This window comes from Rhinatrema bivittatum, chromosome 1 (genome assembly GCF_901001135.1).
Source record: "Rhinatrema bivittatum chromosome 1, aRhiBiv1.1, whole genome shotgun sequence".
Taxonomy (NCBI): Eukaryota; Metazoa; Chordata; class Amphibia; order Gymnophiona; family Rhinatrematidae; genus Rhinatrema; species Rhinatrema bivittatum.
The window spans coordinates 330,580,733-330,605,185 of NC_042615.1; the positions used below are offsets into that span (position 1 = coordinate 330,580,733).

The following is a 24,453-nucleotide window of genomic DNA, read 5'->3' on the forward strand; positions in this document are numbered from 1 at the left end:
GCAGGGCTTGTACAGTAAACACTACCTAATCAAGATTCACTTTAATTAGCCTGTGCCCAGGGAGGTTCTGGTAACAGTCTGTCCACAGGATACTGTTCAGAAGTAGGACAGGTCTGGTTGGCTGTGCTTCTCAATTAAGAAACATTTATGGCAAATTATGGGCTGGAATTCTCTAGGGCTGGTGCTGCAGAACCAATCCTAACCCAGGACATTGGCTTCCTGCAAATGACATTGCTTTACCTTAAAACACTCACAGAATATATTTAATACTTTAGCAAGGCAGGAGCTCAGATGCCTTAATGCTGAGAGACTGATGAGAGCAGAAGCTGCCTCTGTTGCTGGGTGAGCACAAATTGTAAGTACTGCTGTTTGGGGAAATTGTGACTTAAAGCCTGTAAGGGGGAGAGAGATTGTGGTTGAAATGTTAGATTCCCTGGGTGTTAGAATATTAAAAAGCCTTAGATGTTAGTTTCCCTATATGTTTGTTCCTTTCCCCTTTCTGCCCATCTATCCCCACTCCAGAAACATTTCTTTGATTTATAGAGAATAAAAGAGGGAAAAGTTTTCACAAGCGTTAATTGGGGATTTATATAAAGAAGGGAGTAACCTTAACCTAATAAGTAGATTAACTATAGTCCCCTGGCTAATCATTGACTAACCAACATAAAATATACAAAATGTTAAGGACTTTATATTAGCTTAGATATTCTTACTCCCTTAACTTATATAACAACAATATTAGAATGCAAACAGTAGTCCAGCAACAAGATGGGGGGGCTATCCAGTTTTTTGCACTAGTGAGAGGTTGTATGTGTGCAGTTAATGTAAACAGCTCCTGGCTCATAGAAAAGGTCAAGTCTCTGGAGACCAGAGTGGCATATCTGAAGAAGTTGAGGCAGACAGATTCTTAGAGGGTAGAGTAGTAAAGGCCTAACTCCGGTTTGGCAGGCCTTGTCTTGCCTTGGAAGAACAAGATCACCTGGAAAGAAAGCATCATCTTGGTATAGCAAGAAGGGATCTTGCAGTTAGGACCTGCTCTCCAGGTGATAGTATCTTCTTGCACCAAGGATGGGTCTCCAAAGAGGGAAGAGTTAGAACAGCTGTTGTAGTTGGCAATTTGATCATTAGGAGATTGTGAGGTTTGCTTGGTAACTTTCCTGCCTGGTATGAGGTGACAAACCTCATGCATCACCTAGATAAGATTTTAGAGATGCTGGGGATGAGACTGGAAGACCTAAATATGTGTTCCCTAGAAAGGTAGAGAACGGGGGTAATATGAGACAGACTTTAAAATACCTTAAAGGCAAGAATCAAACCTTTTCTGATGGAAAAGACGCTGTAGAACCAGGTGTCATGATCTGAATCTCCATGGAGGGTAGACTCAGGAACAATGTTAGGAGATATTTCTTCATGGAAAGGGTGATGGATGCATGCCCTCCCAGAAGAGGTAGTGAAGCAAAAACAATAATGGAATTCAAAAGGGCATGGGATAAAGAGGATCCTATTAGGTAGAGGATGGAAATGAAGAAAAGGGGTCACCTTTGTTAACTTTAGGTGTAATATTTCTGACTGGGAGTAACCCACATGCAGAGGCAGTTACTAACTTTAACAGAATTCATGGTGGGTATCCTGTACAGCAGTGGTCCCCAACCCTGTCCTGGGGGCCCACCAGCCAGTCGTGTTTTCAGGATATCCACAATGAATGTGCATGAGAGAAAATTTGCATGTTATGGAGGCAGTTCTAGACCTCTCATGATCTTAAACACCTCTATCATATCCCCTCTCAGTCGTCTCTTCTCCAAGCTGAAAAGTCCTAACCACTTTAGTCTTTCCTCATAGGGGAGCAATTCTAACCCCTTTATCATTTTGGTCGCCTTTCTCTGTACCTTCTCCATCGCAACTATATCTGTCTTGAGATGCGGCAACCAGAATTGTAAACCGTATTCAAGGTGCAGTCTCACAATGGAGCGATACAGAGGCATTATGATATCCTCCATTTCATTCACCATTCTCTTCCTAATAATTCCTAACATTGTTTGCTTTTTTGACTGCCACAGCACACTGAGCCGACTATTTCAAAGTATTATCCACTATGACGCCTAGATCTCTTTCCTGGGTAGTAGTTCCTAATATGGAACCTAACATCATGTAACTACAGCATGGCTTATTTTTCCCTATATGCATCACCTTACACTTACCCACATTAAATTTCATCTGCCATTTGGATGCCCAATTTTCCAGTCTCACATGGCCATCCTGCAATTTATCACAATTCGCTTATGATTTAACTACTCTGAATAATTTTGTATCATCTGCAAATTTGATTACCTCACTCATTGTATTCCTTTCCAGATCATATATAAATATATTGAAAAGCACAGGTCCAAGTACCGATCCCTGAGGCACTCCACTGTTTACCCTTTTCTACTGAGAAAATTGGCCATTTAATCCTACTCTCTGTTTCCTGTCTCTTAACCAGTTTGTAATCCATGAAAGGACATCGCCACCTATCCCATGACTTTTTACTTTTCTTAGAAGCCTCTCATGAGGAACTTTGTCAAATGCCTTCTGAAAATCCAAATCCGGTTCACCTATATCTACTATAACCAAAAGAACATCTTTCAAGAAATTGAAAGAGGATCCAAATAAAGAAAATAGAAAAAAAGCATAAGTACTGGCAAGTTAGAAGCAAAATATCTATAAGGCAGACAGAAAGAGAATTTTGAAAAGAAGCTTGTCAGAGGCAAAATCTGGTAATATAAACTTTTAAAAATATATCCAAAACAGGAAGTGTGTGAGGGAGTCAGCTGGACAATTAGATGATTGAGCGGTTAAAGGGGCACTTAGGGAAGATAAAGCCATAGTGTAAAGACTAAAGCCCAAATTTCCAAAACCCGGCACGTGCAAAATCCATGAGATATGCGCGTATTTTAAAAATAGCCTAGCCACGCACATATCTCCCGATTATGCGTGGAAGTGTCCGGCTCCTTGAAAGGGGGGGGGTCTGGGCAGGGGCTGACCGGGACAGCAGCCACTAGGCCCTATCTGGGGAAGCAGGCTCCGTCAGCTGGCCAGCGCATGGAACTTACTCCTGCTCAGAAGAACGGGTAAGTTCTAAAACAAAAACAATTACGATAGGGTAGGTTTAGGGGTCAGGGAGGAGAGGGGAAAAGGGAGGAAGGCTAGGTTGGGGGGATAGGAAAGTTCCCTCCCAGTCTGCTCCTTAATTGGAGCATGGTGTTCTGCAGCTGGAAGTGTCAGGCCACAGTGGTTATGTTTGGAGCAAGACAGGCTTATGCAGAATACATCAGGCCACAGAGGTTATGGTTGGAGCATGTCATTCTGCAGCTGGAAACGTCAGGCCACTGTGGTTATGTTTGAAGCAAGATAAGCTTTTGTTGGATACGTTAGGCTTCAGTGGATATGGTGAAGCATGGTATGCCACAGCAGTCATGGTTGGAACATGACAGGCTTATGTAAGATATGTCAGGCCACAGAGATTATGGTTGGAGCATGGCATTCTGAAGCTGGAAGTGTCAGGCCACTCTGGTTATGGTTTGAGCAAGACAGGCTTTTGCAGGATATTTTAGCCCTCCGTGGTGGTGTTTGGAGAAAAGGAGGCAGAGGATCTCAGTGCAGTCATACCCCAGTGGTGTTTGGCAAACACCACCACCACTGAGGCATGACTCCACTGACCTCCCCTGCATACTTCGTTTCAACAACTGTTTGGGGCAAAGCAGGCTTAGGAAGTCAGAGGAGTGGTGGTGTTTGGGGAAAAGGAGGCAGAGGAACTCGGTGGAATCATGCCTAGGTGGTGGTGATTGTGCAGAAGCAGGCAGAGAATTTCGGTGGAGTCATGACTGCAATGTTGCTTGGGGCTAAGCAGGCAGAGGAACTCAGTGGATCATGATCTGCTGTGGTGGTGCTTGGGGGAAAAAGAGGCAGAGGAACTCAGGAGATATGCCCTAGTGGTGGTGCCTGGAACATGGCAGGCAGAATAAGGATGTATCATAACTCTGTAGTTCTGTGACGTGTATGGAAACATAAGGCTGCTGCTGGATGTGCTATTAGAATTCTTTGCTGTTGGTGTTATGGTATGGTAGTGTAAAACTCCTGTTGGATGTGCTGCATGCCAGACCTATGTGCTGTTGTTGTTGGGGAACTGCAGTGGAAGGCTGCTGCTGGTTGTACTAATAGACCCCTATAGTGTCAGGACCCAGAGTTGTTGGGGACATGTCAAAAGGAAGTAGGCAGAGTGAAGCCCAATTGTTGTTGATGAGGATGTGTCAGGAGGAAGTAAGCTGAGTCAGACCCCAATACTGTTGTCAGGGACATATTAGGAGGAAGCAGGAGGAGTGAAGCCCCAGTATGGTTGATGGGGACGTGTCAGGAGGAAGTAAGCTGAGTGAGATCTCAGTGTTGTTGATAGGGATGTGTCAGGAGGAAGCAGGAGGAGTGAAACCCCAGTATGGTTGATGGGGACGTGTCAGGAGGAAGTAAGCCGAGTTAGACCACAGTGTTGTTGATGGGGACTTGTCAGAAGGCAGCAGGGATGTGACAGGCCCCAGTGTTGTTGATGGGGATGTGTCAGGAGGCAGCAGGCTAAGTCAGAATCCAGTGTTGTTCATGGGGACATGTCAGGATGTAGCAGGATTGGTCAGATCCCAGTGTAGGTATTTAGGGCAAGGCAGACAGAAGGTGTCAGTGCATGTTGGCTGCAGTGGTGTTTTGGAAGACATGGCAGGAGGAAGCAGGATGTGTGTGGCCCAACTGATGGTACTGGGGACACAGCAGGACACAACACTGGTTTGTTGTAGTCTTTGGAATGGCTTCTCGGGCCTGGGAGGCAGCAGTAATTTGTTTGCAAAACTGTAGCCCAACTAGTGGGGTTGAGACACAGCAGGGCTCAGTATTCAGGGTGTTGTGGCCCTCAGAAAGGTGTTTTGCGCCTGCTGGATATACTAGACCCCATTACTGGTATTTATTTGAGGCACAGCAAAGCACCTACAATTACTTCAAATTGCTTTCATTCATCTTGCCACTCGCATGGCAAATCTGGAAACCCAAGCAAAGGCAGATTAATTTTGAGGAACACTAGCTTTCCCATCAAGGGTGGGGACAGTCTTGAGTGATGAGGGCTGAGGATGTCCCCGTCATCGAAAGCATACTTTCACTGGGTACATGTGGTGGGCTAGAGAGATAGCGCTGAGCCACTCTCATTAGGTCTGGCCAGATGCTGGACTTCTAGGACCAATATGCCAGCACATCATATCCTCAACGGTCTCTGCAAAACAGCATGTCACAGAGATTTGAATGGCCGTTTCCCTTGCTTGTGTCACACATGTGTCTTTCTTCACGGCTGCTTTCATGATCACCTGGGACAGAAGTGAGGATTGTTTCTGTTTTACAGAGGAGGAGTGAGTGCTAGGTATCGATAACAGGGTACTGCTCAGATTTCCACTACTGTCTGACCTGCTCCATAATGGTGTTTCCTCCTGTGCTTCATCCTCCCTTAACCTCTGGTGCTCTAGTTGACCGACCTCTGACCTCCTTTGTCAGCATGCTCTTCATAGGTGTCAGATTGCAGTGCGAATGGATCATGGAATGTAGCGAACAGGTATGGCGGGTTTGTGGTTAGAGCTCCTAGTCTTGTCATCTGCTTTTCCAAGGACTGTAGACAGTGCAGCACCTCAGCTCTCATCCCCTCTTCCTGTTGAAAATCCTCCAACTTTTCTAACAGGATGTTTACTATGGGGATGACATCTCCCAAGGTGGCGCTTGTGGCACTCAGCTCCACTGTGCATCCTTAAAGGGCTGCAGCATTATCCCAAGCTGTCTCATGATTGACCAGTCCGGATGCCCTAGGGGGGCCTGCACACTTATCTCCATTTCCATAGCCAGATCATGCAGGGGCATCTGCTGCCCCATTAGCATTTGCAGCATCATGTAGGTAGAATTCCAGTGGGTGCCCCTATCTATAGTGAGACACTTGTTAGGCATTGCTAATTGCTTCTGCTTTTCACAGAGAAGTTGCCTCTCCTTCACACTTTGGTGGAAGTGCCCAGCTATTTTCCTACACTTCTCTAGTAAACCATGCAGGTAGACATTCTGTGGCTCCCTGAACCCCAGCCCCAGGACCTCTTTCAGTGCTAGGGGTAGGGTGTGAGCAAAGCATTGTACACCCTGATAGCCCCTGTCAGATACTACCTTTACCATGTTAGAGCAATTGTCTGTGACAAAGAACCCTACGTTTAGACTTCTGGCTTTCTGATCCAGCTGCCAGCCCTCCAGTATTCCTCTAATGCACAGGTGGCAAACTCCAGTCCTCTAGGGCCACAAACAGGCCAGATTTTCAGGATAAACACAATGAATATACATGAGCTAGATCTACATGCTCTGCCTCCAATGTATGCAAAGCTATCTCATGCATATTCATTGTGGTTATCCTGAAAACCTGGCCTGTTTGTGGCCCTCGAGGACTGGAGTTCACCACCCCTACTTTAATGGCTTCTAAAACAGTGGTCCCCAACCCTATCCTGGGGGCCTACCAGCCAGTCGGGTTTTCAGGATATCCACAATGAATATGCATGAGAGAAAATTTGCATGTTATGGTGGCAGTACATGCAAATTTTCTCTCATGCATATTCATTGTGGATATCCTGAAAACCCGACTGGCTGGTGGGCCCCCAGGGCAGGGATGGGGACCACTGTTCTAAAATATTGGTCAAGGAATGGGCCCCATCCACCAGTTGAGTAGGCAGCAAAGCCCTTCTGCGCCCTCTTACTCCATTCTCCTGTGGAGCTGCTGCTGCCCCTACCTCAGCCAGGTCAGGGAGAGGAAGGCATGTGAGGCATTTGTACATGTCCAGATGTCGCTTGTAAAATGCACACTGCTCCCTTGTGCCTTAGCCATTAGCACCTGGATGCGACCATAGCAATGATTGTAGAAACTGGGGATGACCTTTCTGCTGAAAGTGGTCCTGGAGGGCACTTTATCCTTTGGTGCAAACACGTGCAGCAAAAGGCTGAAATGCACATTCTCCACTACCTACAGGGCTGATCATCTAAAACGATCATCTCGCTAATACTCCTGGACACCAGTTTAGAGTCTGCCTGCTTCTTTCCCTGTGACAGTGCTACCCAACACCACTCCCATCTCCTCCATTGGGGGCTGTCGCTTCCTAGTTATAGCTGGGGGTCTCCTGCTGCTGGCCTGCCACCTGTCTGGTAGAAGGAGCTGAAGGCGTGGAAGCCTCTTGAGGAACACTCATCCCCTTTTCAAATAGTGTCCTCTGCCTTGCAGAAAGGACCCCTGACTACTGCTTCTACCACTATCCCCAGTTGCATATTGAAGGGGATGCTTTAAAATGGGCTGGGGGGGGGGGGGAATGTTTCATTTATTTATTTTTATAAACGGTTTTATTGGTGTTTTGCATAAACATACATGTGAAATGAATTTAACAACTTTATAAACACTGTTGTGATTTTTTTCCCCTTGACTGCCAAACCCCTTCCCTCCCCCCTTCCCCCACACACAGTGTTCCTATATCGTATCAGGTACCTTTCTTAAGTTATAACGCTTGTATTATCAATTCTTCACGGCGTCCTCAGGTGCGTTTGTGGAGTGCCACTGGAGATACTGATCCCAGGTGTGATGGTACCTTTTCATAGTGCGATAGTGCGATGTTTTGTCGCTGTCATCAGATTCATAGTGCACACATGATCAAGTCGTAGTAACACTGTCTTTAAGGGTGGGCTTTGCGTCAATTTCCAAGCTTTGGCGATCTCTAGTCTAGTGGCTAGACACACCTGGGTGACAAAGGGATGTTGGTAAGAATGTGTGTCTGCGTCGTTATTTTGCAGAAGTGCTGACTGCAACCACAGATGTATTGTGTCCTGTAATACAGAAGATATCATATCTTCTACCTGCTTCCATAAGGGTGCAATACAATCCCCAGACCACCGCATATGTATCCCCTCCAGCATTTCCCATCATTGCTGGGTAGAATTTTCACTAATCTCTTCGGAGTTATAGACCATCAGTATAGTTGCTTATACCCATTTTCAATTAGAGAAGAAGATATTGAGATCTTGCCCATAAGTTCGTATATTGCAGACCATTCATCTATGGAGTATTGTTTTAGTAAGTCCTTGTTCCATGCCTTAATATGAGTTGGAAAGGAGGTAAGTCTCACATTTAGCAGTCTGTAAACCTTAGAAATGAGACCCTTAAATTGAAATGGGGATGAACAATATCCTTCAAACAGCGATTTCCCCCAGCATAGATTATCTTTCATATGATTATCCTTACAAAAATGACGAATCTGTTAATAAGCAAAGTATTCAGAGATTGGTAAATCATGTGTCCAGCACAGAGAGTCAAAGAAAGTAAATGCCCCTCCCTCTCAAATGTTTTCAAGTCGTGTTATGCCTTGGGCTTTCCACACTGGAAAGGAAAGTGTCGGCAGGGAAGGGGGAAAAGTGATGTTATGAAACAGCTGAGTAAGATAATAGTAAGTTCTCTTTCCCACCAGCTTCATTTTCCACCTTTCCCAGGTGTTTAAAGTATGTCTTGTAGTTGGCAGCATGTGTGGGCATGGTCTCCAGGTTTTCCTGGCTTGCCATGGCATGGCTTCTAAAGGCATCGCAGCCAATTGGGATTGTTTGATAATCGCCCATGCTATCCATATACAAAAGGAAGGCCCAAATCCCATCCCCCTCAGGACGCTAAAGAGGAAAGGCCAGTGAACCATATCAAAGACCTTTTCGGTGTCAATGGAAAGGAAAATAGCTTCAGTATGATTCCCATGGGCCCACCACATTATATCTACCAGTTTGCAAATATTATCCCCTACTAACTTTCCAGGTATAAAGCCAGCTTGGTCTTGTTGAATCAGGGTGGTGATGTATTTATTCATTCGTCCTGCTAGTATTTTCGCTAGAATTTTAAAGTCTAAATTTAAGAGGGATATAGGTCTGTATGACCCGCAAATGGTTTAAGCAATATTGTTATCCCTGCAAGATTGGAATTTGGGACAAATAATCCTCCATTCCTCAGGTAGTTGAAGACTTTCTGGAGGTATGCAAATTGCTCATAGAAGCAAATTGCTTATAGAAATTTACCGTAAGGCTGTCCAGGCCTGGGGATTTCCCTACCTTTAACATTTTTATTAAGTTCAAGATTTCTACTGTGGTTATTTCCTCATCCAGTGCTCACTGGGCCTCATTAGATAGGGAGGGTATCGGGATCGCCCCAAGGTACCTATCCACCCTTTCTTGTGGAATATTGTTTTACAGGGTATATAAATCGGTATAGAAACTTAAAAATCTTTTGCGGATTTCTGTATTGTTGTTTAATAGAGCGCTCTTTTCATCTTTTATCTTAGCAATTGTATTTTGATAGGCTATCCTCTTTAGTTTTTGTGCTAAATTCCGTCCAGCCTTATTGCCCCCCTCGAAATACTCTTGTTTAGCTACATCTCATAAATGAACCATCCTTGAGGATTCTAATCTCAAAAGCTCTTCCCTAGCATTGGACAGCTGCAGCAGTACTTTTTGGGCTCCAGTAGCCTTGTGTTCATGGGAAAGTATCACTAGCTTTTGCCTCAGCTCTTGAGCTACTCGGGTATCTCGTTTTTTTAATGAAAGTAGCTCTAGACATGAATAACCTCCTCAAGTAAGCTTTAAGGGAGTCCCATATTATTGGTGGGGATACTTCCCCATTGTCGTTTAGTTTCAGATATTCCTGAATACGAGTAGTGATAGCTTTGGTGTATTCCTCATCTACCAGCAAAGAGTCATTGAGACGCCAGAAGCGTATCCCTTTGTCATATTGGGTAAAAGTAATATCAATCGACACAGCTGCGTGATCCATCCACGCCACTGGGGTTATGTCTGGGTTGGTAATGTTATGAAACAGCACCTTGTCTATCAAGAAATAGTCTATCCAACAGTGTGAGATGTGTGGAGGGGAATAAAAAGTATAAGATCTTGACGAAGGATAATGTGCTCTCCAAACATCCATCAATTGCCAATTATCCATCAACTCCTGCAATTTTTTCCTATGCATTGGGGCGGCAGATACACTTCCCCGAGAGGCATCTATCTCTGGTTTTCTTGCCAAATTGAAGTCCCCTTCTACATTCCTATTTTGTAACTTTTTGGGTGTTGGTCTCACTAATGATATTCCCAGTTGCTGGGTTTTTTTTGTTGTTGTTGTTCTAATGGACTAATGTGGCTGCACTTCTGTTATAAATATACCAATTCGCTTTAAAGCTGTATTTTTCATTGTGAAATCATTAATTTTCTCCACAATGTCAATTTTTCTTGCAAGTTCACACTCAGACAAATCAGTAAAGTAGCTTAACCACTTTATTCCCTTAGTAAAATGCCAGCATTCTGAAACTTTTTTTCAGCTTCTACGACACTCACTGGAAGTATGGTTAAAAAAAACCAAAAAACTGGGGCTCTGCAGGATTTACTACCAATTAGTTGCAGTAAATAAGTGAGGGTAGTTCCTGCTTTTTTCCACAAATAGATCTGAAGCTTTTTTTCAAATGCAACATTTCACAAGGAAAGGTCTCAGAAAGATCTGGAGGATATTTGTAAAGCAGACATTTAGAAGCTTCTTCTAGTGTCATATTTTAGGGCTAAATGAAATTTAAAACAATTGTTAAGGGTTTTAATATATCGGGGGAAAAAAACACTATCAAAACCTTGACCACTATAGTTAAGAGAAATGTTATGGCTGGTTAAGCCAGCAATTAGTATGTTCATTCTATTTTAAAATCAAAATTTATAAACAATATTTCTTTAATTTAAATGTTATGTTATGTTTTGGGTTTTTGGGTTGTTTTTTTTCATTTTGCCTGGGAATTTCAATGTTATAACAAAGAAGAAATCAGGGGAAAAATTACTTTTGCACTGATTTTTTTCAGTCATTTTTTCACTGATGTCTTTCTTTTGTCATAACATTGAAATTCCCATGTAAAATAAAATAAAATCTGAAAACAAAAGTTCCTAGTTATTTTCTAATCCTTCTTCCCTTAGGGGTAGATTAAAAAAAAAAGCACGATCGCGTACTTTTGTTCGCGCAGCAGCGTGAACAAAAGTACACTGGATTTTATAAGATACGCGCATAGCCGTGTGTATCTTATAAAATCCTGGATCGGCGCACACAAGGCTGCCGATTTTGTGCAGCCTGCGCGCGCCGAGCCGCGCAGCCTGCCTCCGTTCCCTCCGAGGCCGCTCCGAAATCGGAGCGGCCTCGGAGGGAACTTTCTTTCGCCCTCCCCTCACCTTCCCCTCCCTTCCCCTACCTAACCCACCCCCCCGGCCCTATCTAAACCCCCCCCTTACCTTTGTCCTTCGATTTACGCCTGCTAGAAGCAGACTAAATCTACGCGCGCCAGCAGACTGCTGGCGAGCTGTCATCCGACCCGGGGGCTGGTCCGGAGGCCTGGACCACGCCCCCGGGCCAGCGCCACGCCCCCGAAACGCTGCATCCCGCCCCCGAAACGCCCCCTTAAAAAAACCCCAGGACTTACACGCGTCCCGGGGCTCTGCGCGCCGGCGGCCTATGTAAAATAGGCGTGCTGGCGCGCGAGGGCCCTGCTCGCGTAAATCCAGGTGGATTTACGCGAGCAGGGCTTTTAAAATCCGCCCGTTAGAAAACAGTTCAATCCAAAGTGGTTTGCAAAACATGAAAACAATACAATATATAACAATAAATCATAAAAATACAAAATCCAGCACAAACATAAGGGAATATACTAGTATCTTTATTGTGGATTATGTATTGAAATATTTAAATTACTTAAGACTTTTGATATTTTTCCAAGAATGACCTCAAAGTCAAATAAGAGCATTCAAAAAAGCTTTACAGAATAAAATTTACAGTTAGAATAGTATAGTGCATAAGTTATAGTCCTTACTCGGAATTTCAGGTAATTAGGGCAGGAGACTGAGGGTCTGCTGTGAGGAAGACCTGGCTGAGAAGCCATGCCTTAGTATGTTGTTTTTAGTGAGAGACAGGAGTAGTATCACATGATAAAATAATAATAAATGTCTGTTCTCTATCACTAGCTGCGCAAGAGTGGTCTTCTGCGCACACTCTTGCCACATAATTCAATAAACTAATTCTGACTCTCCCATGAGAGATAATGAGCCTGTCCTTGCATCATTTTGACCTCTGCATGCTTTGGTTTTATTCTGGTCAAATGATCTGGAGTGATGCTGTTATAATGAGCTATTAACTCAAGATTTCCAAAAAAGTTGCCATTGTGTGGGTTACCAATCATATTATTACTTCTTTAGAATGCATTGAATGCCAAGTGTCAAGCCTTTGACCACTCCTCAAGCTTACTCAGCTTTCTCTTAGTGTCAACGGCAAAAAACCCAACAAAACAAAAACTTTTCTAACTCTTCTGCAGTATCGCTCACAATAACTAACCTTGAGGGACTCCACTTATCACACTCTCTCTCTTCAGAGTAGGTTCCATTTATGACTACTTGCTGTCATCTGTCACTTAACCAATTTCTGATCCATTCCACCACCTTGGGACTCATTCCCAGGCTTTTCAATTTGTTTATGAGCCTCCCATGCAGGACAGTATCAAAATATTTACTGAAATCCAAATACATCACATCAAGTGCTTGTCCTTTATTTAATTCTCTAGTCACCCAGTCCAAAAAAAAAAAAAAATCAGGTTTGTCTGACATGTTCTTCCTCTGATAAAACCATACTGCCTAGGATCATGCAACCCACTGCTTTGTACCTAGTTCACTATCCTTTCCTTCAGAAGCATCTCCATTATTTTTCCCATTGCCGAGGTAAAGCTAACCAGCCTGCAGTTTCCAGGCTCCTTCCTGCTACCAATTTTGTGAAGTAGGATCACAACTGCCCTTCTTCAATCTTGCAGTAGTACTCCCATTTCCAAGGATCTGTTGAACAGGTCATGCAGTGGACCCACCAGCACACCTCTGAGTATTAATTCTGGCAGCCTGCACCCTATGTTCTAAGTCTAAAATGTTTTTATGTAGGTCTTTAGATCTCTTTATCAAAAAAAGAAGTAATTTCCCCTCTTAAAACTGCCTTACTAGCTTCCCAGTATAAACATAGGTTGCATTCATGTTGAGAATTGAATTTAGAATAATCTTCCTCTTTGGCCTGAAGAAATTGCTTAAATTGAGGGTTTTTATGGAGATGACGGGAATCTCCAGAGTTTAGATTTATCCATCATCGGGTGTAAAATGACCTCGAACCATATCAAAGCATGGTCCGATATCTCAATAATCCCGGTTTGCTGAGTTTTAGAGAAAAGATTATCTGAAATTAAAATGTAGTCAATTCATGACAAAGTGGCATGGGCTCCGGCCACGTGAGTGTGGTCATGCTCCGTGGGATGCATTGTTCTCCAAATATCCAACATTTGTAATTCGCTACACCAATAAATGATCCCTTTGGGTTTACCTCCTACCAGCAGTTTACTGGCATTAGACCTATCCAGCATATTATCATGGACACAATTAAAGTCTCCCATTCGTATCAGCGAACCTTTGACAACTTGCAAAATTTGACTCACTAATGACACAAAGCAGCTATGATTTTATTTGTTGGGGATATAAACATTGCAGATAGTAAGTGCTTCTCCCATTATTTCACCCTCAGCATCAGTGATTTCTTGTTGGGACATCTGAAAGCTCAGTGACTTATTAAATAAAAATGCCACCCCTGCTTTACTTTTCTGTGCAGAAGAGTAAAAACATTGCCCCACCCAGCTCTTTTTTTTTATTTTTTGCTTTCCTCAGCAGACAATTGAGTTTCTTGAATCCCAGCTATTAGCACTTTGTATCTTTGCAAAGCTGATAAAAAAAAAAAATGTGTCTTTTAATGGGAGACCCTATATCTCCTACATTCCAGGAAACCAGCCGTAAGCTCCCCATCATATAATTATACCCGAGAAGTATTCTGTCATATTGCTGATTAGTTGCATTTTTTAGGCTGACCTCCCCCAGCCTGGGCAATCAGCCTACAGTCGAAAAGTATCCATGCTGTAAGAATTTGTGCAAGTGAACTAGCCTTCTGGGTTAGTATGGTGTGGAAAGATAGATAATCACACTTATGAGAGACTACAAAGTTGTCGATTTCCTGTGTTGTACTGAAAGAACTTACCTACTTCTTAGAGATAACCCGCTCCTATCCCATTTTAGCTAAATACTTTACCCTCCCCTTCCCCACCAATACATTAGTGATTTCCCCTCTTATGTAGGGATGAGATCCGTATAAAAATGTGGTCAGGTGCCACCCAGCCACCCCCCCATATTTTAATGCTAACATTGGGAAATCACCAAGAAATTACATTTACAATTATTAGTCTCACCATTCCTTTTATATTGTTATGAACAGCAAAAATACCTGTAACTAGTCAACTCAATAGTCAATTCTACAAACTTATGTCAGCTCCTCAAGCTGTGAAAAGCAATTTAGAAAAGCAATTTAGAAAAGCTTGATGACAAGAGCGGGAGCATACCAGATCGTTATTTTCTCCATCTATTCCATGCTGCATTGCCACGCAGTTCGGGTTGCTGCCACGATGAGTTTTTCATCTAAGATCACACATGCTTGGGCTGGTGACTCAGCCATGTAGACTATCGCTCATCTGTATTTTTAGTTTTGTGGGAAAAATCATTGCGAAGAGGATTCTTTTATATACCAAATCGCTGCAGACAGACAAATAAGCCCTCCTTTGTGATGCTACCAAAGCAGAAAAGTCCTGAAAAATCAAGACCTTATGCTCAAGGTATTTTATATTTCTGCTGCTTTTGAAAGCTATAAGGATCAGATGTTTTTGCGCATAATTCAAGAATTTTGCTATAATGAGACAAGGCCCGTCATCTGCTTTCCGTTTAGGCCCCATCCTGTGTGCATGTTCAATGATTAACTTTCCCTTGAGCATCAGTAAGTCCAGCTCTTTTGGAAGCCATTGTTCCAGTATATCGGTCAAGCTTCCATCCGGTATGTCTTCCGGTAGCCCCAAGAATCTGAGATTACGCCGCAACCTGCTTTCTAGGTCCTTGGCCTTCTCCTCCATGGCCTTTAGTTTGCTCTCCAGTTGGATTACATGTGAAGTGAGCGTGGTTGTGTCATCCTCCATGAATGATATCTGGACCTCAGCCACTTCTATGCGACAACCAATATCTTGAATTGATTCTTTCAATTCTATGAAGTGACTAGAGATGCCATCAAATTTATATTCAAGTGCAGCTACCACAGCCATGCTCAGCCTACTGATTGTTGTCTCATCAGGGTAAGCTGGCGCTATTGACTCAAGTCTGTCCGCCATCTTGGGATCCACGAGTTTTCCCTTCCCTCTTTCTTTGTGTTCCAGTCTCGTGGTCATTTCACAGTACCTCCAAAAGCTATTGCTTTGTTTCTCAGCCATTGGTAGTCCACAAGCCGAGAATCTATCTAGCAGTGCAGAAAAAACTGATTAAATGTGGCTTTATTGACTGTTTTGGAGGGGTGGCACTCTGAGCTCCAGCAGACACGACTGGCTAGGCTCACCGCATCATGTGATCCCTCCCAATCTTTTAGCTCCTCCTGAAGGTATTACCCCCATTTTAAATCTGTATTTCTTAAATCTAGGACTTTGATCTCTTGTGTGGCTTCTCTGTCTTGGCTACTATACCATCTAATTATCACTAGTGCTCAGGTGGGCACCTACCCAGACATTAGAAAAACAATAGACCAGTGAGCCTGACTTTAGTGCTGGGAGAAATTGTGGAAACTATTAAAGAATAAAATCACAAACAATTTAGATAGACATGGTTTAATGAGACACAGGCAGCATGAATTTACCCAAGAGAAGTCTTGCCTCACAAATCTGCTACATATTTTGAAAGGGTGAATAAACATGTGAACCAGATGATGTGGTAGATTTGGATTTTCAGAAGGTGTTTGACAAAGTCCCTAATGAGAGGCTTCTAAGAAAACTAAAAAGTCATAGGATTTCCTTTTGTGGATTGCAAACTGGTTAGAAGACAGGATACAGAGAAATAGGATTAAATGGCCAATTTTCTCAGTGGATAAAGGAAAACAGTGGAATGCCTCAGGGATCTGAACTGGGACCGGTGCTTTTTAATATATTTATTAATGATCTGGAAAGGGGTACAAGTGAGGTGATCAAATTTGCAAATGACACAAATTATTCAGAGTAGTTAAATCACAGATTATGATAAATTGCAGGACGACCTTGAAAGACTGGAAGACTGGGCATCCATATGGCAGATGAACTATAGTGTGGACAAGTGCAAGGTGATTCACATAGGGCAAAATAACCTTTGCTGTAGCTACACAATGTTAGGTTCCATATTTGGAGTTACCACCCACGAAAATGATCTGGGCCTTAGTTGATATTACTTTTAAATCAACAGCTCAGTAAATCGGTTATTTACTCTTTCAGATAATACAAGGATTAGGGTGCACTGCATGAAGTTAGCAAGTAGCAAACTTACAACAAATTGGAGAAAATTAGTTTTCACTTTAGATTTTATTTAGATTTTTTTTTAATATTCCACTTTTTGGCACTTCAAAGCAGATTACATTCAGGTACTGTACACTGAACGCACAATTAAGTTCTGGAATTCATTGCCAGAGGATTTGGTTAAGGCAGTTAGTGTAGTTGGATTTAAAAAACATTTTGCTAAGTTCCTGGAGAAGTCCATTAACTGCTATTAATCAATAGGGAATAGCCAATGCTTGTTGCTGGCTTTAGTAGCATGGGATCTATTTAATGTTTGGGTACTTGGCAGGTACTTGTGACTTGAATTGGCCACTGTTGGAGATAGGATGCTGGGTTTGATGTTCCCTTAAGTCTGACCCAATATGGCATAGCTTATGTTCTTATGTGAGCACCAGATCCAGTATCGCTCCTCCCCTTGTGGGTTCCATCACCACTTGCTTAAGCAGCGTTCCTTAAATGGCATTCACAGTCTCCCTACTCCTTACAGATTCTGCAGCAGGGATACTCCAATTCACATCCGGTAGTTTAAAATCTTCAAGCAGCACTTCTTCCTGCCTTCCCACCTTTTGGATGCTTTCAGCCAAATCTCTGACCAGTTCTTCTATTTCAGAGGCCTGTAGATCACACACCAGAGTAAACTGAAGTGTCGTCATATTTTTTAGAAGATAGGCCACGGTGCTTCTACCTTGCCCGCTCGCCCCCTGCATTTTTTTTTTTTTAACTAGGATACTGTTTTTGACAAAGTGCAACTCCAACCCCTTTTTCTGCCCTCTCTATCCTTCCTCAACGGGTTATAGCCCAAGATGGCTGTATCCTATTCATGAGACTTATTGAACTATGTCTGCATGTATCCAAATCCACCTACATCATTAGGGCCTACAAATCTGGAACTTTGTTGCTCAGACTGCAAGCATTTGTGCATATAGTTTTTCAGCCCCTCTCCCTCAGCCTTTGCCTAAACATGGACTAATTTTGCTCTTTTCTCCACCCACTTCCAGTATTTGTATATGTTGGGGGTGACATTTCAATTGCATTGACTTCCTTCTGCCACCCCCCCCCCCCCTCCTTTAGTTTAAATGCCTGATGTCATATGCTCCATTTCTTGCTTAGGATTCCTTTTTGTGATCCAATCATATGTATGCCATCTGCCCCAGCTCCCAATTCATGCTGTCAAAACCAGTTTGCAACATTAGATTTAAAACAGTTGCATAATAATTTGGAGCACGGCAGAAGGGAAATCTGGAGGCAGAGAATCTAAGGATTCAAAAGAATGGATCCTAATGAAGGTGAAAAACCAAAAGAAATGTGCAAGTTAAATAAATTTATTGCATAATACTGAACTATATATACATAGAAGTCTTACACTGTATAATTAACATGCTTTTAAGATTTTAAAGGGATCAATACAACATAGCAATTAAAGTGCTTTTCCCTTTTTAAGTATCCAAAACCCAAGATTTTCTCTTTTTTTTTTTTAAACTTCTTTCCAGAAGATGTCAAATTTATAAAAAGTAGCACATTCAATCAGGAAATTATCAGACATCTGAAAGTAACTTGGCCAATCCCTGAGGCTGAACCAAGATTGCGGGAGCCAGGTTCCAGCCTAGTGGCATGCAGGTATGTCCCGGGTAATGTATGAGGAGGGAAGATGGTTGCCCCCTCCCCCCAACTTGGAACACAGTGCTGGGGGATATTTCTCCTTGGGTCCTCAGGCAGCTAGGGGATCTACATTATTGGGTACTTTTCTGGATAGAGGAATAAGATGTGTATGGGTGGAGCTTGGGTGAGGGGAGAAGCCCCTCCTCCACTCAAAACATAAAAGCAGAGAAGAAACTCTGTGCCGGATGCCATTTTAAAGGACTCATCACCATACTACACAAGTATTAACACACATATTGCACCAAATCCCCATTTTCATTATATTTAATCCTTCTTGGCAAGGCTTTCCCTTTGTACTTCTCATTGAGCCTGTTCTCTTTTACCATACCCTTACACGGCCAAAGAATTTCCTGTGAGAACTGACACCAAATTTCTAAAGCTGCCTTCTTGACTGACAACTCAGTACCACCCTATAAGCTGTACTTGGCTTTTATCCTCTGGCTGCTATGTACCAGCTAAGCCAGAAAGCGAGGTAGGGTGTTGAGTGTAGCAATGAAGAAATTTAATCCTACCTGAAAATTTCCTTTCCTTGAATCCAAATCAGACCAGTCCAGATAAACAGGTTGTGCCCACCACCCAGCAGATGGAGACAGAGATCAACAGATTCACTAACATCACCTCTTATAGGCGTCTGTGATGAATTCAGCTTGCCAGTATTACCTCTAACAAGCTAAGATAGGGATTGACATGCCCCATAACCAGGGGCCTGCCCAGAATCTAGAGAAAAAAATATAAGGGTGAAAAAACAGGAACAGAAGTAAGTTCAACTTCAAACTTACCATAACAACTCCTCTCAAACACATGGAAGAGCGGTCATCAATACGTCACATCAAGCACTGAAAAGACAAGAACACACATTTGGTAGTAGAGGGAGGGTTTTAGACTGGTTTGACTGGATTCAAAGAAAGGAAATTATCAGGTATGATTACATTTCTCCTTCCTCTTCATCCAGTCAGACTGGTCCAGAGAAACAGAATGTACCCAAGCTACTCCTGAACAGGGGGGGGGGGGGGGGGGAAGAGCTGCCAATCCTGTTTTAGAAATCTCCTGGGGTGAAAGCAAATGGAGCTCAACCCATAGAGCTGCCTGAGCTCTAGTGGAATGTGTCCTGTGACTTGGGTAAGGCCTTCCCTTTATCGACGTAAGCTCCTGTGATGATCTCCTTAATCCAATGGGCAATCGAAGCCTTGGTTGTTGCCTCACCTTTTCTAACTCTACTAAACAGCAAAAAGAGGTGATCTGACCTTCAAATAACACAGAAGAACTCTCCTCACATTGAATAGTACTGTACTCATTATCTCGCTTATTGAAGGAGGGCAGACACACCATTCGATTTAAATGAAAAACCGAAAATACTTTTGGCAAAAAGGAAGGTACCGTACAAATATTCACCATATTCTTTATAATCACCAGAAACAGTTCCCTATAAGAAAGGGCCTTCAACTCTTAAGATCCTTGTGGCTGAGCAAATTGCCACTAGAAAAACCACCTTCAAAAGCAAGAAAATTGATTCAAGAGGCTCAAACTGTGGCCCAACTAAATAAGATAAAACCTGATTCAAATCCCAAGATGGAATGGGATCCCTCATTGGCAGCCTAATGTGACATCCGGATGAGAGGACCAAGGCCTTTAGACAGGCGATCCAGCAAGGATATAGAAGACAATGTGCCCTGAAATGGCTCTGGGCAAAATCTGCTTCCTGGGACAACACACTTCAAAAATTCTCACATAAGCCAAGGAATTAGAGGATTTTCTAGCCTTCAAAAGGGTGTTCACGACCACCTGAGAATAACCCTTCTTTATCAAACATGACCCCTGAAAGACCAAACCATATAACAAAGTCAATTCGGGTCGTCGTGAAGAAAAGGCCCCCGAGGAAGCAGCTCCCTGTCTGGAACAAACTGCAATGGACTTCTATTCAACATTCTGACGGGATCTGTATACCAAGAATGCCTTGGCCAAACAGGAGCCACCAGGATGACCAGACCTCGATGACTTGAAATTCTCTGGATCACCCTTCCTATTATGGGAATTGAAGGGAAGACATACAACATTTCTGCTACTGGTCATTGCTGCACCAAGGCATCCAGCCCGGAAGGCCCTCTTGTCTTCTCCTGCTGAAAAACACTCATGCTTTTGCATTCCTATCAGTCACCATTGGATCCCCCATTGATGGATCTGACCTGCCCACTATTTTTGCAAATGCTTTCTGAGACCATGACTACTCTCTAGGATAGATGTTCCTACTGAGAAAAGCTACCTGTTCTCCATTCCTACAATTTACAACACACTGAAATCTTCAGATTGCTTTTCCACCAAAAGCAGATATAAATTAATCTCTTCCCATACTTGAGGGCTTTTGGTTTCCCTCTAATGATTCACATACTCTACTGCATTAGCATTATCTGACATCACTCATTGCTGGCCCCTTAAGAAGAGGTGCCAACCTGAGGTGTGCCAAATGAATGGCCCTCCAACCAACAGACCATTTTATTTTCTCCTTTGATCACAAGCCTTGAGCCACTTTTGACAGGTAATGGGCTCTCCATCTAAACAGGCCACTGTCCGTAGTTATCACCTAGATGGGGTCTAGAGATTCACGCCTCAATAGATTTCTGGAATCTAGCCACCAAGTCAAACTCACTTTGATATGCTCTGAACTGGAAGATGAATACAATACTCTTGTGTCTAAGGATCCAATATGGATAATAATGCCCTCTGAAGGGGCCTCATATGTGCCCTCTCCCAAGGCACCAGATCCAACGCTGTTGCCATAGATCCCAGGAGCTGCAGTAAACTCCATACTGTTGGACGTCTGCCTGATACTGATGCTTGAACCTGCTGCTGGATCTTCTCAACTTTCTGTTCCATCCGACTGACAAATTCCACTCTTTGTCAAACAGAGCTCCCAAATATTCAAACATTTGGGAACGCCGCAGACTGCTCTTGGAAAGGTTTATCACCCAACCAAGCTCCTGCGACAACTCTACCACCCTGCTGGTGGCTTTGCGGCTCTTTTACTCCAACTTTACCCTGATGAGCCAATTGTCCACTTACGGGTGCACTAATATTCCTTCTCTTCGCAGTGCAACCACCACCACTATTGCCTTTGAATAGGTCCAAAGGGCAGGGCTTGGAATTGATAATACTCTTCTAGTATTATGAAACAAGAATCCTCTTATGATACTCTCTGATTGGAATGTGAAGATAGGCCTCTGTAAGGTTCCTCTTGCTTCACAGACTTCAATATTTCCATACAGAAATGAAATACTCCGGAAACATTTGTTGACTTGCTTCAAGTTCAGAATAGAGCTAAAGATTCCCTCTTTTTTTGGGGAGCCAAGGAAAGTAAATTTAATATTGCCCCAAACTTAAATGAGGTTCTGGAAGCAGAACAACAGCCCTTAAGCAGAGGAGTCTTTGAAGTGAATCTCTGCATCTGGCTTCATGAGCAAGTGACATGGGGGAAACCATAAATGCATCTGAACTAGTACAAGAAAATTCCAGGATGTAACCATCTCAAATTATCTCCAAGACCCACTGATCTGAGATAATGTAGATCAAACCAACAAAACTGAGACAGACAGCCACCTCTTTCTAGCATCTGAAGTTGGGTCCTGAAACACTCATTGGGAAGCACAAGAGCATCCTTAAGAACCCCAGGCTCTCCCTTTACCAGCTCTTTTAGTTTGAAAGGATTAAAACCTCTCAAATGAATGAGATCTTTGACCAGGGAAAGCACGTCCTTGCTTAAACTTCTGGAATCCCGAAATCTATTACAGGGCTGAGCAGAATGGGAATCTCCTTTGGACCTATCTTCCGGCAGTCTTGGCATCTTAGTCCATACTTCCGCCCCCTCCCTAAACCTCTGTCATCTTCTCTAGGCACTTTGAAAAATAAGGTCCCTTTAAATGGAGGTTTCTTCAAATTGGACGGATATGGAATTCACGGAGAAGTTTTCTAGTTGCTATTATAGAAGTCATACTCTTAGCTGTAGTACACACCAAACCATCAGAGGCATCTTCTAGGTATACCTTGCCTGGCTCAAAGTGGGAAGTATCCTCCAGAACCTCTCTACTAATACCAGAAGCCTCCTCCAATATACATTGAGACAAAATGCAAATCAGACTGCAATAGCAGCACAAGCAGCAATTGGCAGTGTCATGCTAGAGGCCTCAAAGGCTTGCTTCAAAACTGCCTTCAAAATCTTCTCATCCTGTGCATCTTTTAAGACAGTGCCACCTTTCACTAGAAAGGTTGTTCACTTAGAAATAGAACAAACAGTGCATCTACTTTTTGGAATTTCAGTCTCTCCCTCTCCTGAAGCTCTAGGGGATATAACAAACAATGAGCATTCCCTTTAAAATGTATCTCCAGTAAAACCACTCCAGATCAATCAAATCCTTGTCCACCTAGGAGAAAAACTTAAGAGGGTTTCCTGATACTGATCATTATAGTATCCTCTATAAACCCAGGATTTTCTACCCCTTTCTCATGTGAAGCATTCAGAGTCTAAGGCCTGCATTATCAGTGAAGGAACTTCTTCTCTACCAGGGAAGAACCATCTTTCCCATCTGGATGGAATTCTCCTTCCTTCAATTCCTCCTCAGCATCAATACGTCTTGGGGCTTTAAAATCCTTTAGAGAATCCTTTGATTTTGCAGGAACAACCTCTTCTAGTTCCACTTCATTGCTCTTCCTGGATCCCTTTCTAACTGAAATTTGTCCTGATGCAGCAAAACATGGAGTGATGTGTGGTATCAAACTCTGCCCCGTACCACAAGCTGCTTGCACTTAAATTCAATGGACATAGCAGCTCAGGCTAAAGAAGCAGCTTCCATGGGAGACAGAACTGATAGCGCATCCCTTGGGGGAAGAGCCCCTTGAAGTCACAGCATGGGGCTCCTGCTCCACGGGATTGAGGGAGAGGCTCCAGTTCTGCCAACTGCCCATGTTCCTAAAATGGCCGCTATTCTCACCAAGATACACATTTCCTCAGCAGGAAACTGCCTGGATAGCCCCACTATTGGGGTTCCCACTGAACACCCAATATCACCAAGTCGGCTTTCCTCCTCCTTATTAAGGAAAGAATCGCTCTGCTCACCTGGCTCCCTGGTGTAACAATCCCTCCTGGTGGAAACTTCCCTGGAGGATACCCGGGCATCTTAGGTTGGCCATGGTGCATTCATTTCCCCCACTGTGTGACACTGAAGGGGCACAAACTGAGAACAAGTTGCCCTGTAGTGTTTGGATTTGGGGTGACACTGGGTGACAGGCGCACTCGTTTGTCGATATCATCCCAACATTTTGAGGGTGAACTGGTACTGTCCATTCTTGCATTTCTTGTGATTTTGGGGTGAGCCTGATAGCTCACGTTTACTGGGCTCTCTTCCTCCGTTCGTGAAGAGCATGTATCTCTGACTTCTTCCCGTGTCGCTTGAAGAACTATCTTCGAGGTGCCCCCCGTCGACGCCAGAAGATGTGGCCTTCGCCGTAACCCCTTGTTTGCGGCCTTGGTGGTGTTATTGTATCTCTTGACCCTGCTGCCTTCGACCCATCTGCAACCATGTGCATATCACGTGGATCGAATTTGTCATCCTGTTAAAGGTAATCCTTGTCATCAGAAAGTAGTCCATAGGCTGTGTTGCCGAGGAACGGAGTCAGTGCAACTGCTTCTTATTGCTGTGGAAAAGAGTTTCCTGTGTTATCCATTCCTTGAGATGGATTACTCCCCTTCATATATATTTCACAAGGGCGCTCTTGGCTTAACCGCTCCCTCCTGCTCGCGGATATGGCAGTTGAACATGTGCTCCCCACTAGTCGTTGGGCTATACATGGGATATGACTCTGGGGGAAATTAACCTCCCCACTGAGCCGCCCGAGGTTTGAACAGGGCTAGTCCTCCCCAAGCCCTTGCAATTATTCTTCTCCTTTCCGTTAATGGTACTAACGGCTTGGGTACTCCAAGAATTCTTGTTGGGTCTTGGAAGAGATTCAACCCACAGCTCCACGTGGATGGCGTGAAGGTAAGGCTGTGAGAGTATGGGTCCCTGGATTTTGGGTTGACTCATACCCTCGCCCTTGAGTTACTGCTGGTTGGAATGGTGTAGAGGGAGTCATCCCGACTTCCCTCTGGTGATGGCCCTGCTTAGAGCCCGACGGTCATCTGATCTCCCGGGAATGAGAAAGTGCAGGGAATAGAGACCCCTGGTTTTGTTAGGAGACTGAAACTCTACCCGCACAGCACCACTAGAGAATTCCAGAGGTTTGA

General features: G+C 43.5%; 1 protein-coding gene across 2 annotated transcripts in view; it reads left to right on the forward strand.

The window, feature by feature from the left end:
- FAM13A (family with sequence similarity 13 member A) overlaps window positions 1-24,453 on the forward strand; it is a 505,365-nt gene that overhangs the window by 469,009 nt on the left and 11,903 nt on the right. Inside the window, exon 25 of one of the 2 annotated variants that reach the window (XR_003856193.1) lies at window positions 18,014-18,140. The exons of the other annotated variant lie outside the window; for it this stretch is intronic. The gene's annotated coding sequence lies outside the window, so the exon portion shown is untranslated. The remainder of the gene's footprint in view (window positions 1-18,013; window positions 18,141-24,453) is intronic. 2 annotated transcript variants of the gene reach the window in all.